General features: G+C 45.6%; 1 long non-coding RNA gene across 1 annotated transcript in view; it reads right to left on the bottom strand.

Moving 5' to 3' along the window:
* Positions 1-2940: 2940 nt before the first annotated feature.
* Positions 2941-17950, bottom strand: part of LOC130363002 (uncharacterized) — a 45429-nt gene continuing 30419 nt past the window's right edge. Inside the window, exons 3-4 of the long non-coding RNA XR_008891678.1 lie at positions 3920-4135; positions 2941-3065 (exon numbers count right to left, since the gene is read on the bottom strand). This is a non-coding gene — a long non-coding RNA (uncharacterized LOC130363002). The remainder of the gene's footprint in view (positions 3066-3919; positions 4136-17950) is intronic.

Here is a 17950-nt window from a genome sequence, read left to right as displayed (position 1 = left end):
TTAACAAAAAGTCGTCAAACACCTGTGGGGTGTAAAGGCTCATTGTACCCCTTGTTACATTCCTCGAGGGGTGTAGTTTCTAAAATAGTATGCCATGTGTTTTTTTTTTTTTTTTTTGCTGTTCTGGCACCATAGGGGCTTCCTAAATGCGACATGCCCCCCAAAAACCATTTCAGCAAAATTTGCTTTCCAAAAGCCAAATGTGACTCCTTCTCTTCTGAGCATTGTAGTGCGCCCGCAGAGCATTTTACGTTCTAACATGGGGTATTTCCATACTCCATACTAGATGGGGTTACAAATTTTGGGGGGCATTTTCTCCCATTACCCTTTGTAAAAATTGTAAATATGGGAAAAAACTGCACTTTAGTGAAATTTTTTTTTTCATTTACACATCTGACTTTAACGAAAAGTCGTCAAACACCTGTGGGTTGTTAAGGCTCACTGGACCCCTTGTTACATGCCTTGAATAGTGTAGTTTCCAAAAGTATGCCATGTGTTGCTTTTTTTTTTTGCTGTTCTGGCACAATAGGGGCTTCCTAAATGCGACATTCCCCCCAAAAACCATTTCAGCAAAATTTGCTTTCCAAAAGCCAAATGTGACTCCTTCTCTTCTGAGCATTGTAGTGCGCCCGCAGAGCATTTTACGTTCTAACATGGGGTATTTCCATACTCCATACTAGATGGGGTTACAAATTTTGGGGGACATTTTCTCCCATTACCCTTTGAAAAAATGGTAAATATGGGAAAAAAACTGCACTTTAGTGAAAAATTTTTTTTTTCATTTACACATCTGACATTAACGAAAAGTCGTCAAACACCTGTGGGTTGTTAAGGCTCACTGGACCCCTTGTTACATGCCTTGAATAGTGTAGTTTCCAAAAGTATGCCATGTGTTGCTTTTTTTTGCTGTTCTGGCACAATAGGGGCTTCCTAAATGCGACATGCCCCCCAAAAACCATTTCAGCAAAATTCATTCTTCAAAATCCCATTGTCGTTCCTTCCATTCTGAGGCCACTACTGCGCTCGCCGAACACTTGACATCCACATATGAGGTATTTTCTTACTCAAAAGAAATTGGGTTATACATTTTGGGGGGCCTTTTCTCCTATTATCCCTTGTACAAGAACATGCGAGTGTAAAAAATGAAGATTTTGAATTTTCTCCTTCACTTTGCTGCTATTCCTGTGAAACACCTAAAGGGTTAACATACTTACTGAATGTCATTTTGGATACTTTTGGGGGTGCAGTTTTTATAATGGGGTCATTTATGGGGTATTTCTAATATGAAGGCCCTTCGAATCCACTTCAAACCTGAACTGGTTCCGATTTTTAAAATTTCGTGAAAAATTAGAAAATTGCTGCTGAACTTTGAAGCCCTCTGATGTCTTCCAAAAGTAAAAACTTGTCCACTCTATGATGCCAACATAAAGTAGACATATTGTATGTGTGAATCAATATATAATTTATTTGGAATATCTATTTTCCTTAAAAGCAGAGAGCTTCAAATTTAGAAAAATGCTAAATGTTCAATTTTTTCATTACATTTTGGACTTTTTCACCAAGAAATGATGCAAGTATCGATGAAAATTTACCACTAACATAAAGTAGAATATGTCACGAAAAAACTAGCTCGGAATCAGACTGAAAAGTAAAAGCATCCCAGAGTTATTAATGCTTAAAGTGACAGTGGTCAGATGTGCAAAAAACGCTCTGGTCCTTAAAGGGGTACTCCGCCCTTAGACATCTTATCCCCTATCCAAAGGATAGGGGATTAGATGTCAGATCGCCGTGGTCCCGCTGCTGGGGATCCCCGGGATCCCCGCTGAGGCACCCTGCTATCATTACAGCACAGAGCGAGTTCGCTCTGTGCGTAATGATGGGCGATACGGGGGACGGAGCAGCGAGACGTCATGGCTCCGCCCCTCGTGACATCACGGCCCGTCCCCTTAATTCTATGGGAGGGGACGTGACAACCACCACGCCCCCTCCCATAGACTTGTAGTGAAAGGGGCGTGCCGTGACATCACGAGGGGCGGAGCCGTGACATAACGATGCTCCGGCTCCTGTATTGCCCGTCATTACCTGCAGAGCGAACTCGCTCTGTGCTGTAATGATAGCGGGGTGCCGCAGCGGGGATCACGGGGGTCCCCAGCAGCGGGACCGCGGCGATCTGACATCTTATCCCCTATCCTTTGAATAAGTGGTCCTTAAGGGGTTAAAACAGAGAATCCTATAGTGTGAAAGCTGCCTAAGCAGCTCCCCTGGTCCTGCACTCCAGTCCTCAGCAGGCTTAAGGGGTGCTGGCTGTAATGTTCGGTGCACCAAACATACCTGTATGTGATGTCAAGCAAACGCCCCTTAATGGGTCTGGGATGTACAGCCAATTAACCCCCTATCTGCTGCTATTGGACTGCACAGCCTCGCCTGCTGGACACTACAAATAAAGTGACTGATTGATATATCCTTGTCTTCTGTGGTGGAGTGCACTGGGATAGCTATATATATATCCTGTCTGTACCCGCCATATATATTAAAATATCCTCTCTGTGCCTCCATATATCAATTATATGTATCTATACTTGTCCCAGTGATCTGACCTCTGTACACAGGACATTATGATTGATTTTATATATATATATATATATATATATATATATATATATATACAATACAATTATATAATGTCCTGTGCACAGATCACTGGGACATGTATAGATATTGAAGAGACTCTCCTGGGCTTCTTATCACCTTTATGGATACTACAAGCTGAATTTTTAGCCCACAGTATTTATGCAGATTATTAATAGTCCAGGTGGGTCACTTCAGCCCTGTACAGTACTTGTCACGGTACACAGAAATAGTCTGCATACTGTCTTACCAGCCTGGGGAAGATCCGGTGGAGCTGCATGGCAAACAGGAGACAAGAGGCCGTAGGCGGAGCCAGGGTCAGAGGGTGGAGCCATCCAGGGTCAGGGGGCGGAACCATCCAGGGTCAGGGGGCGGAACCATCCAGGGTCAGGGGGCAGCCTGCTCAGGGAAGACAGGCTGCAGGATATCCAGCTCATCTATTAGCAGTGAGAGGCAGCAGTGATTAGTGCTAACATAGTACATTATATTACAACACTCTTAGGCTGGGTTCACACCATGTTTTTACAATACAGTTCCCGTATCAGGTTCTTGATTTTAAAAAATAGATTCCTCAAAACCGGACTAAACTGTATCAAAACGTGTGTACAAATTTTAATTCGTATACGGTTTGAAAAATGATGTCCGGTTGCATCCGTTTTTTTAAGAAAAAAAAAGTATACGTTTTTAACTTTTCACTCCATTATGAATAAAGTTTCACTTGTTTTATTGAAATTCCAAGAAAAAAAACTGTGCAAAGTCAAAAACTGTATGGTGAAAACTGGATGATACCGTATGCACATACGATTCTGTACGGTTCCCATTGACGCCCATGTTACAAAAAAAGTATACATTTCAATACGGTTTTTCACCCGGACCAAAAACCGTGGTAGGCTATGGCTTTGGGTCCGGGAAGAAACTGACAAAACCGTACAGGATGCAAAACGGACACAACCTGATGCATCTTTTGGCATACGGTTTTCAATGGAGAGTCAATGCATACGGTTTTCAATACGGTTCTGTGCGTTTTTCTAATTGAAAACGTATACGGGAACTGTATTGCAAAAACGTGGTGTGAACCCAGTCTGACTGTGTGAGCAGGAGGTAATGTTAGGCACAACTTCCACAGTCAGGGACTTGGGCTGTACAAAAAAAAAAGATACTAGCAGTGTCAGGCATTAAAGGGGCAGGAGCAGAAGAAGGGCAGGGGGGTGGTGGTGGTGGGGGGGGGGGGGGGGGGGGTTGAAGCCCCCTTTATATGCCTATGTGTGCACGTCCCTGCATAGACACTCACTATCGGCATGAACACTTCATATAGGTTGCATTAGTGGAATTTCTGTCGCATTTATAGAAGGTTTTATTAGACATTCCTTTGGAGCTTTTGCTGTAAGTATTTTCTTGCTTGTCATGCATGTTGCTTGCTGAGTTCTGGTAATAAATTCGCCTGGGGGTGAAATCTGCTTATGTGACACTGTGTATGTAAAACCCATTCACTGCAGCAGAAAGCTTCCTGAAAAGGACAGAAACAAACATAAAGTCGGCATCAGCAAACTTTACCGAGCTGAACTTTATCTCTGGTGACAACAATAACGTGTTCTGTGACTTCAAGATTTTTCCATATACAGAAAATGGAGTCAGGACATAACGCAAAATGTAAATAGTCAACACCTCATTGATATATATGGAGGATATCTGCTCCTCCCCGGAGCGCTCACGGCGTTCTCCTGCCTGCAGCACCCCGGTCAGACCTGCTGACCGGGAGCGCTACATTGTCACTGCCGGCGGGGATGCGATCCCAATCCACTCACCTGTCCGGTTCCCCGGCTGTCACGTCCCGGCGCGCGCGGCCCCGCTCTCTAGGGCGCACGTGCTGGCTCTCTGAAATTTAAAGGGCCAGTGCACCACTAATTGGTGCCTGGCCCAATCAGTTGTTAATCACTTCCCATTCCTATATAAACCCACTTCCCCTTCCTGTCCTCGTCGGATCTTGTTGCCTTAGTGCCCTGAGAAAGCGTTTTGTGTATCCCAAGCCTGTGTATCCAGACCCTTGCCGTTGCCCCTGACTACGATCCATTGCTGCCTACCCTGACCTTCTGCTACGTCCGACCTTGCTCTTGCCTTGTCCCTGTGTACCACGCCTGTCTCAGCTGTCAGTGGGGTTGAGTCGCTATCGGGTGGAACGACCTGGGGGTTACCTGCCGCTGCAAGTCCATCCCGCTTTGCGGCGGGCTCTGGTGAAAACCAGTAACCCCTTAGATTCCATTTCCCTGGTACGGCCCACGCCATCACCCCACTGACACAGAGGATCCACCTCCAGTGTCCTCTCCGCATACCAGTCCGGATCCTGACAATATCACTATATACAGAGGGTTACATGAAGCTCCTGGGCCCTAATGCTAAATCTTCAACAAGGTTCTCCGGTATCATGGCCTTCTTATATGTGGACCTTCTGGGCCCTATTAGGCTCCAAGGGCCGGGTAGAACCACAATCTCTGCATTTCCTGATAATGATATCACAACAATGAAGGTAACAGATGAAAGGGCTGCGGCCCTACGCAATGACCCTGGCTGGTAGCTGGGCAACAAACAATCCTATCACCCCATAGACTTGACGAGGGCTGTGTTGCAGTTCTATATACAGTGTGTGAGTGGCCATAAGCGTTGCTGTGCTGGAGAATTGCCTAAGGGAACAACTCCAATCATGTTTTGGCGGTCAGACACATGTTTAAAACTACCAGCAGCATATAATTGCACGGGACTGCTGGCAAGTCTGTAGACTTTAGCAAAGGGCAACTCGGAGTTGGCGCCGTAACATCATTGGAGTTGCCCTTTAACAAAACAAGTGTTACTATGAACTCTCATTCAACCAATAGATCAGACAACAAAGAAGAAAACATTAAAGGGGTTCTCCACCATAAGGTGATTTTAGTACGTACCTGGCAGACAGTAATGGACATGCTTAGGAAGGATCTGTGCTTGTCTTGGGGATAAATGGCTATGTTGTGAGATTACCATAACACTGTGGCTAGCTTTTAGTGTACTGGTATTTCCTGTTTTAATTTTCTTTTTTTTTTTTTACTACAAATCCCATAATTCAATTTTCCTCCCCCCACATATCAGCCACTCCACCCATTGAAACATAAATGAGCTGCATCCATTCAAAAGACCTGTGGTTTTCAATCAGGGTGCCTACAGCTGTTGCATTAGTTGCAGATTGATCTCTCTACCACCAAGCGATCGCTCCACCCATTGAAGCAGACAGGCTCCCTGTCATCAGCTGACTAGTGAGGTCAGGTCTCGGCCGCATTGCAACCTGGGAAAAATCTGAGACAACAGTCATTTTGTATGCTGGTAAAAATAAATATTGGGGTGAAAATCACAGAAGAATTGTGAGAAAACCGTCACACACAGGTACAGACACTGTATTATGAACTACACTAACTTTACAGCCGCTGTAGCATAGTCAAATAAAAAAAAATTCCTGGAATACCTTTTTAATAAATAAGCTGGTTGAATCATTGTGTGCGGCCAATAAAATCATTATCAGACGCACATCGCTCTGTGGTAACGGGATATGCGGACGATATTGATGAAGTTTATAGTCAAGCGGTAGAGATCATGAAGATCAGTACCTGATACTGTACCTCATCAACCTATCTAAAAGGGATGAAGGGATTTATGTGACTTGTTCTTGGAAAGGCCGGTCTTCCAGAAGTAAAGACCCCCCCTACACACTTTTTGCAATGATATGGCAGAATGTAACAATAAAATACTACCACTGGAGTATATGGGCCTGAAAATGCTAAAGTTATATTGTCTGTTTTTATTCTCCTATAACAGATCACCCATAGGTAACAAACCGTATTTTACATCTTAGGGTACAGTGGTCCCTCAACATACGATGGTAATCCGTTCCAAACGGACCATCGTTTGTTGAAACCATCGCATGTTGAGGGATCCGTGCAATGTAAAGTATAAGACAGTGGTCTACAACCTGCGGACCTCCAGATGTTGCAAAACTACAACACCCAGCATGCCCGGACAGCCAACGGCTGTCCGGGCATGCTGGGTGTTGTAGTTTTGCAACATCTGGAGGTCCGCAGGTTGTAGACCACTGTTAGAGGAAGTTGTACACACGTGTCCCCGCCGCTCCGGACCGTCACCGCTCGTCACCGCTGCCCGGGATGTCGCCGTCCATCGCTGTCGCCGCGTCCCCGACGCTCCGGCAAGGCCTCTGCTTCCCCGGCATTCACGCCCTCTGTCACCGCCATCACGTCGCTACGCACGCCGCTCCTATTGGATGACGGAACGGGGTGCGCAGCGACGTGATGACGACGATGGAGAGCGCCATTGATGCAGGGGATCCCGAAGAGGACGCGTCGGAGCCCCAAGGTCAGGTAAGAGACATCACCGGAGCTCACGGGGCACCGTAAACGGCTATCCGGCAGCAGATGAAGCAGTCTGCGCTGCCGGATAGCTGTTTATGCGATGGCCCCGACATAAAAAAGCATCGTATGTTGATGCTGCCTTCAACATGCGATGGCCTCTAAGAGACCATCGTATGTTGAAATGATCGTATGTCGGGGCCATCGTTGGTCAGGGGGGTCACTGTATATGGACATCATAGAGTGGGATCTCTTCCCTTGAGATTCTCTCTAGGTCTAGAATAGAGAGCCTTTCTGTTCCAATGGTGCCTGTTCTCAAGTTGTCCTTGTATTACATGGATTGACATTTATTTAGTCACAGCTTTCCCTGGCAAAATCAGCTGTTTGCAGGGGGTGCTCAAAGCAGGATCCAGTGTGATCAACTGATCCCCAAACCAAGAGGTCACTGCTCTTTTTTGTTTTTGCTGGGTTACACCCAGCTGTCTGGATTGGTCAGCTGACCTTGATTGGAGCACCTGTTCTGGCTCCATATAAGCTGGCAGTCTACTCCCAATCCTTGCCTGCCATAGAGCTCTGTGTACTCCTAGCTTATATTGTATATGTTATATCGGGCATTTTGACCCTGTGGCTCCGCTCTCGGACTCTTCTCCTGGCTTTGCAAATTGGCTTATCTGTAACCTCTTGGTATTGACTCGGACTGTGGACAGCGACTTATTGTGTGTATGTTTAGTTGTTTTTCTGTTAGTTTGAGTGATTCCATTCTGTTTCCTGACCTCCATCTGCATTATAATTTATTATTTTGACTGGACTGCCCTCACTTCTTGTAAGTAGGTACCGTCACCGTGTTTACGGACCCACTACCTAGGGCAGGTATGTATGTAGGCAGGGATAGGGGAAGTGGGCGAGAATAGTGTGCACTTCTTCCCTGCCCAGACGTGACAGTCACATTTAGAAAGGATGTGAGACAAACTCTCTAAATATTTACTGAATCTTCAAATTATGTATGCGGTATATTGCCAGAATTACAGCCAATGACGATACAATATGACCCACATAGGATGGAGACATAGGATGGAGGCACCGCTGTAGATCCTTTATATGGGAGAACATGTTAGGCCTATGTTCTCACTCAATTTCTGAGCTTTGTTTTGGTCCGTATTTTTACAAAAACCAGGAGTGGGTCCAAAACACAGAAAAAGGTGCCAAGCTTTCCATTGTAGTTTCTCTCTGTGTCAGTTCCACTTCTGGCTTTGGTAAAAAAATACTAAGCAAGGCCTAAAGGTTCAATATCTGTTGGACAAACATTTGTTCGATTGACAGCTATTTCTCCTGACCCTACATACATATATTGGGGAAAGGGCAATACGCCGCTGCCATACACCCCTGGTGGTGCTTATCTTCGAGGAGAACAAAAACATCCAGCAATGAAATACAACATATCCAATCTTTCTTTCCTCCGGCACGGTTGAAGGACAGTGAGAATGTACATTGGAAATAACATATCGAAAATGTTGAACCAAGGTCCTTCGTTTTCTTCGAGATAATGAAAAGACTGAGGGTACCAGAAGAGACCAGAAGACACATTCCAGGGTTGGTGATACCTCAGCTGTCACGTGTCATATCCTCATATACTGATGAACTCTGGATACTTTGGGCCTCCTCTGAGCTTATTGTTTGCCAAGATCATTCCGTCTTCCAGATATCTGAGATCTACAAAGCCCACGGTCTTTATTTTACAGTCAGCACATTGTACTAACATTGTAGAGTCCTGAGATCCTCTTGAGCTTCTAATAATATGTAAAATCTCTACTAGAAATTGCTGAAGCTTTTCTGAGAAGCCGGGGAGGGGGGGAGGGGGGCGACATTCCTGACTGTTTACATTAATTTTCTGGGTGAAAGGTTATCATTATAATTGTGCCCAAAAAGTGGGGGAGGGGAAACGCTTATGTATGTTGAGATTAGCTACAGTGAATTAATATAAGAGCTACCGGTATATACATTCCTCCGCGTATCATAAGCTACTCTAAGCTTCTAACTTTTTTTTGTGGTTTTCATTTTATTCTTTTGTATCTAAGGTGTCAATTTTCTAGATTGCAGTGAGCAAAACTAAATGAACCACAATACGTAGACCACCGTTCGGGGGAGTCGGTAATCTGGGATCCCGTTTTTCTGACATTTAAATGGTGTTCTCTCTTTTTTGGAACTTTTTGCACTTCCAAGGCTGTAAATGACTTTTTTTTTTTGTTTACCCTTTGATTTGCAGAGGAGAAATTATTGCGTTCTGCAATGTTGTAAAGTTGGGAATTTGTCATATATCCTGATACCAGTTTCAATACATAAGTAGTTAACAGCAACCAACTTTATTGTACCTTTACAACAAAAGAGTAGGTCTGGCACCGCTACTGTTAGCGCATACAGAGAGCAATGATAGGAGTCATACAGTTCAGCTAATGTAGGTGTCTGTCCGGTTAGTGGTTGCTATGGGTGATGGCGGTGCTCATATCGAGAAAGGTTCAGTGGTTCAGCGTACTCTTGACAAGTAGAAAAAGTAGATTAAAGGGGTTATCCAGGGAAAAACTTTTTTTTATATATATCAACTGGCTCTAGAAAGTTAAACAGATTTGTAAATTACTTCTATTAAAAAATCTTAATCCTTTCAGTACTTATGAGCTTCTGAAGTTTAGGTTGTTCTTTTCTGTCTAAGTAATCTCTGATGACACGTGTCTCGGGAACCGCCCAGTTTAGAAGAGGTTTGCTATGGGAATTTGCTTCTAAACTGGGCGTTTCCCGAGACACGTGTCATCAGAGATTACTTAGACAGAAAAGAACTACCTTAACTTCAGAAGCTCATAAGTACTGATAGGATTAAGATTTTTTAATAGAAGTAATTTACAAATCTGTTTAACTATCTGGAACCAGTTGATATATATAAAAAAGTTTTTTCCTGGAATACCCCTTTAAGCACTCACCGCAGACAGAGATACAGCAACTCGGTTCAGATTTATTCCAAAATTGGATCGATACAAACAATGCGGACAGATGCACAGGGAGCAGTGATGGAACAGGTGAGGCGGCGGCGTGACGAAGGGGTGTCAACCAGTTTCACGCACTGAGGCGCTTCACTGAGGCACGAGCGTGGGCCAGAGGAAGCGCCTCAGTGCGTGACAACTTTATTGTACCATCTGATTGAACACTCTAAACAGTGAACTCCACTATTTCTGTACCTCTCATCCACTACTACTGGAGTTACGGAAACTGCTGAACACGATAGCGCTTTAAAGGGGTATTCCGCCCCTAGACATCTTATCCCCTATCCAAAGGATAGGGGATGTCAGATCGCCGCGGTCCCGCTGCTGGGGACCCCCGGGATCCCCTCTGCGGCACTGCGCTATCATTACAGCACAGAGCGAGTTCGCTCTGTGCGTAATGAGGGGCGATACGGGGGACGGAGCAGCGTGACGTCATGGCTCCGCCCCTCGGGACATCACGGCCCGTCCCCTTAATGCAAGTCTATGGGAGGGGGCATGGCGGTCGTCACGCCCCTCCCATAGACTTGTATTGAAAGGGGCGGGCCGTGACATCACGAGGGGCGGAGCCGCGACGTAACGATGCTCCGGCCCCTGTACCGCCCATCATTACGTGCAGAGCGAACTCGCTCTGTGCTGTAATGATAGCGCGGTGCCGCAGCGGGGATCCCAGGGGTCCCCAGCAGCGGGACCGCGCCGATCTGACATCTTATCCCCTATCCTTTGGATAGGGCATAAGATGTCTAGGGGTGGAATACCCCTTTAAGAAAGCTGCATAATCTATGGGCATGCTGAATTATGACACCATGATAACAATAATGCAGTCATGTATTTACACTTTACAAGCTATTTTACTAGGCTTGATTTTCTATATTGTATAAAGACCCAAAACAGCTGTATTCTTGGTGCAGCCAAGCAAGCTATGTTCACACAGCGGAATTTCCTGCGGAATTCCTCTGGAGTTTACTGCCTATTACGACACCAGAATATTACCGCAGAAATATAAGATCAGTCTTATATTTTGCGGAACTCCGCAGCAGAATTCTATTGAAATCAATGGGGGCTTTAATTTCAGCGGTATTCTGTGTTCTGAGAACACAGAAATTCTGCCGAAATTCTGCCCAAATTTAGCGAATTTCTGCCGTGTGAACATACCGTAAGCCTGAATTTCTCATGTATATGTGGTGTCTGGGGTGTTGCAATGGTGCAGCAGGGTCTGGTGGTATTAACCCTGTGGGGCAAGGTGTTATTAACCCCTGATTAGTCGTGACGCCAGGATGTGGTTGTTTTCTGTATAAGGCCCTGCCGAACAACCAACCCAGAAACAGCATGCAATAAAGGAATATCCACAGAAGGAATTGTGCAAATAACTGGAACTTTTACTTAAACTTCTTACGAAACAGTCTTTACAATTATGCAGTTTCTCTAGAAGCAACCGGGATGCAGAAAACCTTGCAGGCTTGCTGGGACTTGTAGTATTGAGATTTGTGCAGGCCACTGTGCTACTAATTGTATGCTTGAGTTGAGTAGTAGTCACTAGAATTGTAGATGGAGCTTGATAACTTGATCACGTTTTGAAGTGGCTGCAGGTTCTTTAGGCTTTGGCCTAGATGAGATGAATCTAGTATTTGCAGAGATTGTGCTTGCTTTGTAGCCAGGAACTAAGAGAGTGCAGGAACAAGAGAGTGAATTTAGAGACTACAGCCCCTTATATACTAGGGGGGCTGGACTAAAGCCCATTGGTTGCAAAGCCTGTAGGTCCTGTACCCAGGGAACTCTGGGTACATCACATGACAGTAAATCACATGACCCAGGAAGTTCCTATACATTTGTACAACTTTATATACAATGAACAATATGTGTAATACATTTTCAATGCATTTATAGAAGTGAGCAAGGGGTGAGCCCTGCAGGAGACTCTTCCTGAGGGGACTTAGGAAGGGTACAGGACATAGGGGAAACCACAAACCCCCTTACTTAACAAAAGCCATCCCCGACGTATGTCCCGGAAGAGGAACGAAATGGCCATAGGGCCGGATGCAGTCCTGAAGAATTAATCTGAATGTCCCAGTTCAGGCTGATGATAACAAAAATGATGACAGAAATATATAGAGTCTCTGTGCATTTAAATAATGTCCATACATGCTCTGGAACTTATTCACAAACAGGATGCTGGCGCTTATTCGCGAATAGCTGGGATAAATAAAATTAGTTTTTTTTCCTTTTTAGAACTTACTAAATAATACTAGTAACTAGCTAGTATAATACTAGCTACTAACACCAATAACATGACAATCGTGTTATATTACATTTTCATACCTTTGGTATCTCCATTCTACTTTCATTTATTAGATTATGCACCTCTAATGACTATGCATGAGATATAATTAGTTATATCCTAGCTATAACATCTGTCTATAGCTGAAAACGTTATCAACACATGACATTTGATATTTGATTTATATATGACATTTGACTGACATGTAGATATTTGACTATGACTATAGAATATTTTTGACTGACACTTGACATAAAGTATGTATAATGACTGCAATGCTTCTACATACTGAAATTATTCTCACTGTTACCTTTTTATTGACATATATTTGATATAATGCCACATATTATTTCCCTTGTTATACACTGGTTGCGGATTGGGTTGCCTGAGGCTTTCTGCCCAATGCCTTAGCTACTAGGGTCTATCGGTACTACACACTAACCCCTAGAACTCTGGATCTAGATAACAATTACACTTACTGTTACCTTACTGGATACATGTATTTTTTTTAGTTAGCTACAGGAATGCCTTCTGGCCACAAAAGCATCCTGAACACATAAAGACAAAAGAACATATTAGTACATGACATTTGTGCATAACAGTGGTATGGACTGATATAGAACATGTTACAGTCCCTAAGACTAATTTTTTTGTTTGTTTGTGAGATATATTCATATACCTATCTTTTCTTATGAGTATATGTTATAAAAGTTATGTGTACTGGACTTTGAATGTACACTACTGAAGTTTATGTTCTGGATTATGTGTACACTGGATTTTATGAATGTGAAGTCAGTCTTGATATCTGATGGGTATCTGTCCGATTAGTGAAGGGTGGCATTTATCGTTACTCCCAGAGGAGCTGGGAGAGCACCTTTATGAAAACACTAGAACACCTATAAAAATGTTTTTTTTTTCCCTTTACTTTCATACAGGAATTATATACTTCTGTACAGGAATTTTATACACATGTACAGGAATTTTATACTTCTGTACAGTAAACCATTTACATTTTTGACATTTTATGTAACAATAAATCTTATTTGCTTGGCAGCACAAAGGTTACATATCAGCAACATAACACTTGAGATATTCAGGTTACATTTACCTGCTGTTGAAGTGCAAAATTATGTGCACAAAAACATATTACTATTATAACATTTACATTAACAGTCATGTAAGGCTCTACAATCCACCTACATTATGGAGTCCTGAATGAAAACACGGCTTTGCCGGGCACAAACATACTAGAATCTCCTCAGGCAAGGAGTCTCTCGGCCAGGGGCCGGGCACAAACTTATGAAGGTGGTCACATTGCAAACAGGAGAACTTCTTGGCATAGACCTGCCAGGCACTTTATCTTGAACTTGTTGCAGAACTGAAGAAAACCTGTAACTAGAGTACCACACAGTTAGTGAATGAAAAACAATTTCAGAAGTTGGATCTTCTATCCTCCCAACCTCGCCTATCAGCGTGCTTTCTACTTTGCGACATAAAGCGAGGAGCATGAGGTTGGGCTTCCCTCATGGGGTTTACAATAGTGTCCCAAGAAACATTTGTGAGCTGGGACTGTGCCACTGATGGGTTCACGCTCACAACAACATTAATGGCAGCGGCAGAGGCCACTGGTACTACAGTTGGTGCCAGTTGGTCCGGCCTCACCTCCTTAGGTGGAGTAGGCCACGGCACATCAGTTGGTGCCTGCTGTCTAGGCCACACCTCCGACTCTGGGGTAGGCCTAGGCACATCAGTTGGTACCCGTTGGTCAGGCCTCACCTCCTCAGAGGGAGTAGGCCTGGGCATGTTCTCTGTTAAAGATGCTGCTGAACTCGACCTTGACATGTGCTTGGGATCCATGATGGGAATCTTGTACACTTCCTCTTCACAGGCTGTCTCTGGCAACTTCATCGCCCGAATCCTGTGGGGATCTGCATCCTAGTCATCCGATGGGAAGTATGTGAATGGTATCTGTGTTGGATTTTTGTCCCTAGTTATGGCTGCAGCCCATTCACCCCACAGACTCTCGACTGGGGTGTACTCTACTATCTCCCCTCGCTCTAGGGAGTGATATCTAGATGAGATGAATTTAGAGACTACAGCCCCTTATATACTAGGGGGGCTGGACTAAAGTCCATTGATTGCAAAGCCTGTATGTCCTGTACCCAGGGAACTCTGGGTACATCACATGACAGTAGATCACATGACCCAGGAAGGTCCTATACATTTGTACAACTTTATATACAATGAACAATATGCGTAATACATTTACAATGCATTTATAGAAGGTGAGCAAGGGATGAGCCCTGCAAGAGAGCCCTATGGACTGCAGGGACTCTTCCTGAGGGGACTTAGGAAGGGTACAGGACCATGTCCTGTACCGGGACACCACATATAAAAACCTGATATAATTGCAGTGACCCAATGGGCGGCACAGGTATTAAGTGGGTCTTTAACTCTAGGAGCCTCCTTAGGAGTCACCACAACTGTAAGAAACTGTCCTCCTTAATAAAGCTTTTAGCTAGCAGTTCCATCCTAAGGAACGCTGCACACTGCAGAATCTCCAACCCAGAGATATTTCAGGCATAGATTCCATCTTTAGGGGGCTGGGAAATGCACCATCCTCATAGATGGCAATGCATTTCCATGAATATCCCCCCAAATGAATGAACAGAATCCCACTGAAAACAATGGCAGGACGCTGCACCTGAATGAGAAAAATACTTCGTATGAATGAGCCCGTAGTCTCTGGATAAATAGTAGTTAGCAGCCTTAGGGCCCATGCATTCTGCAGAATTTCTGAACTGAGAAATGCCGATGCAGCAGAGTCCCATTGCTGTCAATAGGATTCCGCTGCAGAGTGAACACTATGGAAATTTAGCGGCTGAGCTTTCCACAGCTAAAATTTATTTGAAGTCTAGCATGCGGAGATGAATATAAAGAAACAACAGCATCTACAAAACAATCAGGAAAACCAAAAGCTGGTGAGTGGTGGTCATTGATTTGTAAGATTGGTCCCTGGTTATTAGTGGTGTATCCGAAGGTTCAGTACTGGGTTAACTTTTAGCTTTCTTTATTAACCCCTTAACGACGCAGGACGTATATTTACGTCCTGCGCCGTCTCCCGCGATATGAAGCGGGATCGCGCCGCGATCCCGCATCATATCGCGTCGGTCCCGGCGCTAATCAACGGCCGGGACCCGCGGCTAATACCACACATCGCCGATCGCGGCGATGTGCGGTATTAACCCTTTAGAAGCGGCGGTCAAAGCTGACCGCCGCTTCTAAAGTGAAAGTGAAAGTGACCCGGCTGCTCAGTCGGGCTGTTCGGGACCGCCGCGGTGAAATCGCGGCGTCCCGAACAGCTGATCGGACACCGGGAGGGCTCTTACCTGCCTCCCCGGTGTCCGATCGACGAATGACTGCTCCGTGCCTGAGATCCAGGCAGGAGCAGTCAAGCGCCGATAATGCTGATCACAGGCGTGTTAATGCACGCCAGTGATCAGCATTAGAGATCAGTGTGTGCAGTGTTATAGGTCCCTATGGGACCTATAACACTGCAAAAAAAATGTAAAAAAAAAGTGTTAATAAAGGTCATTTAACCCCTTCCCTAATAAATGTTTGAATCACCCCCCTTTTCCCATAAAAAAAATAAAACAGTGTAAAAAAAATAAAAAATAAACATATGTGGTATCGCCGCGTGCGTAAATGTCCGAACTATAAAAATATATCATTAATTAAGCCGTACGGTCAATGGCGTACGCGCAAAAAAATTCCAAAGTCCAAAAAAGCGTATTTTGGTCACTTTTTATATCATTAAAAAATGAATAAAAAGTGATCAAAAAGTCCGATCAAAACAAAAATCATACCGATAAAAACTTCAGATCACGGCGCAAAAAATGAGTCCTCATACCGCCCCGTACGTGGAAAAATAAAAAAGTTATAGGGGTCGGAAGATGACATTTTTAAACGTATATGTCACGATGCCGGCTGGCAGGTAGTGGATCCTCTGTGCCAGAGAGGATTTGGCGAGGACCGCGCTAGTGGACCGGTTCTAAGTCACTACTGGTTTTCACCAGAGTCCGCCGCAAAGCGGGATGGTCTTGCTGCGGCGGTAGTGACCAGGTCGTATCCACTAGCAACGGCTCACCTCTCTGACTGCTGATGATAGGCGAGGTACAAGGGAGTAGACAGAAGCAAGGTCGGACGTAGCAGAAGGTCGGGGGCAGGCGGCAAGGTTCGTAGTCAGGGTGGATAGCAGAAGTTCTGGTACACAGGCTTTAGACACACAAAACGCTTTCACTAGGCACAAGGGCAACAAGATCCGGCAAGGGAGTGCATGGGAGGAGGTTAGATATAGTCAGGGACCAGGTGGAAGCCAATTAAGCTAATTGGGCCAGGCACCAATCATTGGTGCACTGGCCCTTTAAGTCTCAGGGAGCTGGCGCGCGCGCGCCCTAGAGAGCGGAGCCGCGCGCGCCAGCACATGACAGCAGGGGACGGGAACGGGTAAGTGACCTGGGATGCGATTCGCGAGCGGGCGCGTCCCGCTGTGCGAATCGCATCCCCAACGGCCATGACAGTGCAGCGCTCCCGGTCAGCGGGACTGACCGGGGAGCTGCAGGGAGAAAGACGCCGTGAGCGCTCCGGGGAGGAGCGGGGACCCGGAGCGCTAGGCGTAACAGTACCCCCCCCCTTAGGTCTCCCCTTTTTTTTGTCCGGTGACTGCCTCCCCTGGGATGAGGACACCGGGAAGGAATGGATGGTTTCCTCAATGGCAGGCAGTACAGCAGGAGTAGGAATGGGGAGGGAGGGCAGAGGGTGAAGCTTGGCACGGGGCAGGGAGACACAAGGACGGGAGCCATGAGGGGACACAGAGGCTTGCCTGAAGGGACTGGGAGGGGGGGAGAGGCATTTTCTGTGGCAGGCAGAGTCCCTAACGACCTTAGGGGGACCGGATACAGGAGGAACCACAGGGTCACGGCAGGGAGTACTGGGAACTGGTTTAAGGCAGTCCTTGGAACAAGAGGGACCCCAACTCTTGATCTCCCCAGTGGACCAGTCCAGGGTTGGGGAATGGTGTAGAAGCCAGGGTAGTCCAAGGAGAATTTCGGAAGTGCAATTGGGAAGGACCAAAAATTCAATTTTCTCGTGATGAGGTCCGATGCACATTAGGAGGGGCTCCGTGCGGTAACGCACGGTGCAATCCAACCTGGCTCCGTTGACCGCGGAAATGTGGAGTGGCTTGACAAGACGGGTCACCGGAATGCGGAATTTATTCACCAAGGACTCCCGAATAAAATTCCCAGAAGCACCAGAGTCCAGGCAGGCCACGGCTGAGAGGGAAGAGCTGGCTGAAGTAGAAATCCGTACAGGCACCGTGAGACGTGGAGAAGCCGACTTAGCATCAAGAGACGCCACACCCACGAGAGCTGGGTGCGAGCGTGCGTTTCCCAGACGTGGAGGACGGATAGGGCAATCCACCAAAAAATGTTCGGTACTGGCACAGTACAGACAAAGATTCTCTTCCTTACGGCGATTCCTCTCTTCCAGGGTCAGGCGAGACCGATCCACTTGCATGGCTTCCTCGGCGGGAGGCCTAGGCGCAGATTGCAGTGGAGACTGTGGGAGAGGTGTCC

Source organism: Hyla sarda, chromosome 3 (assembly GCF_029499605.1).
Source record: "Hyla sarda isolate aHylSar1 chromosome 3, aHylSar1.hap1, whole genome shotgun sequence".
NCBI lineage: Eukaryota > Metazoa > Chordata > Amphibia > Anura > Hylidae > Hyla > Hyla sarda.
Note: the sequence above shows the minus strand (reverse complement) of the source record. Positions and strands in the feature narration are given on the sequence as shown.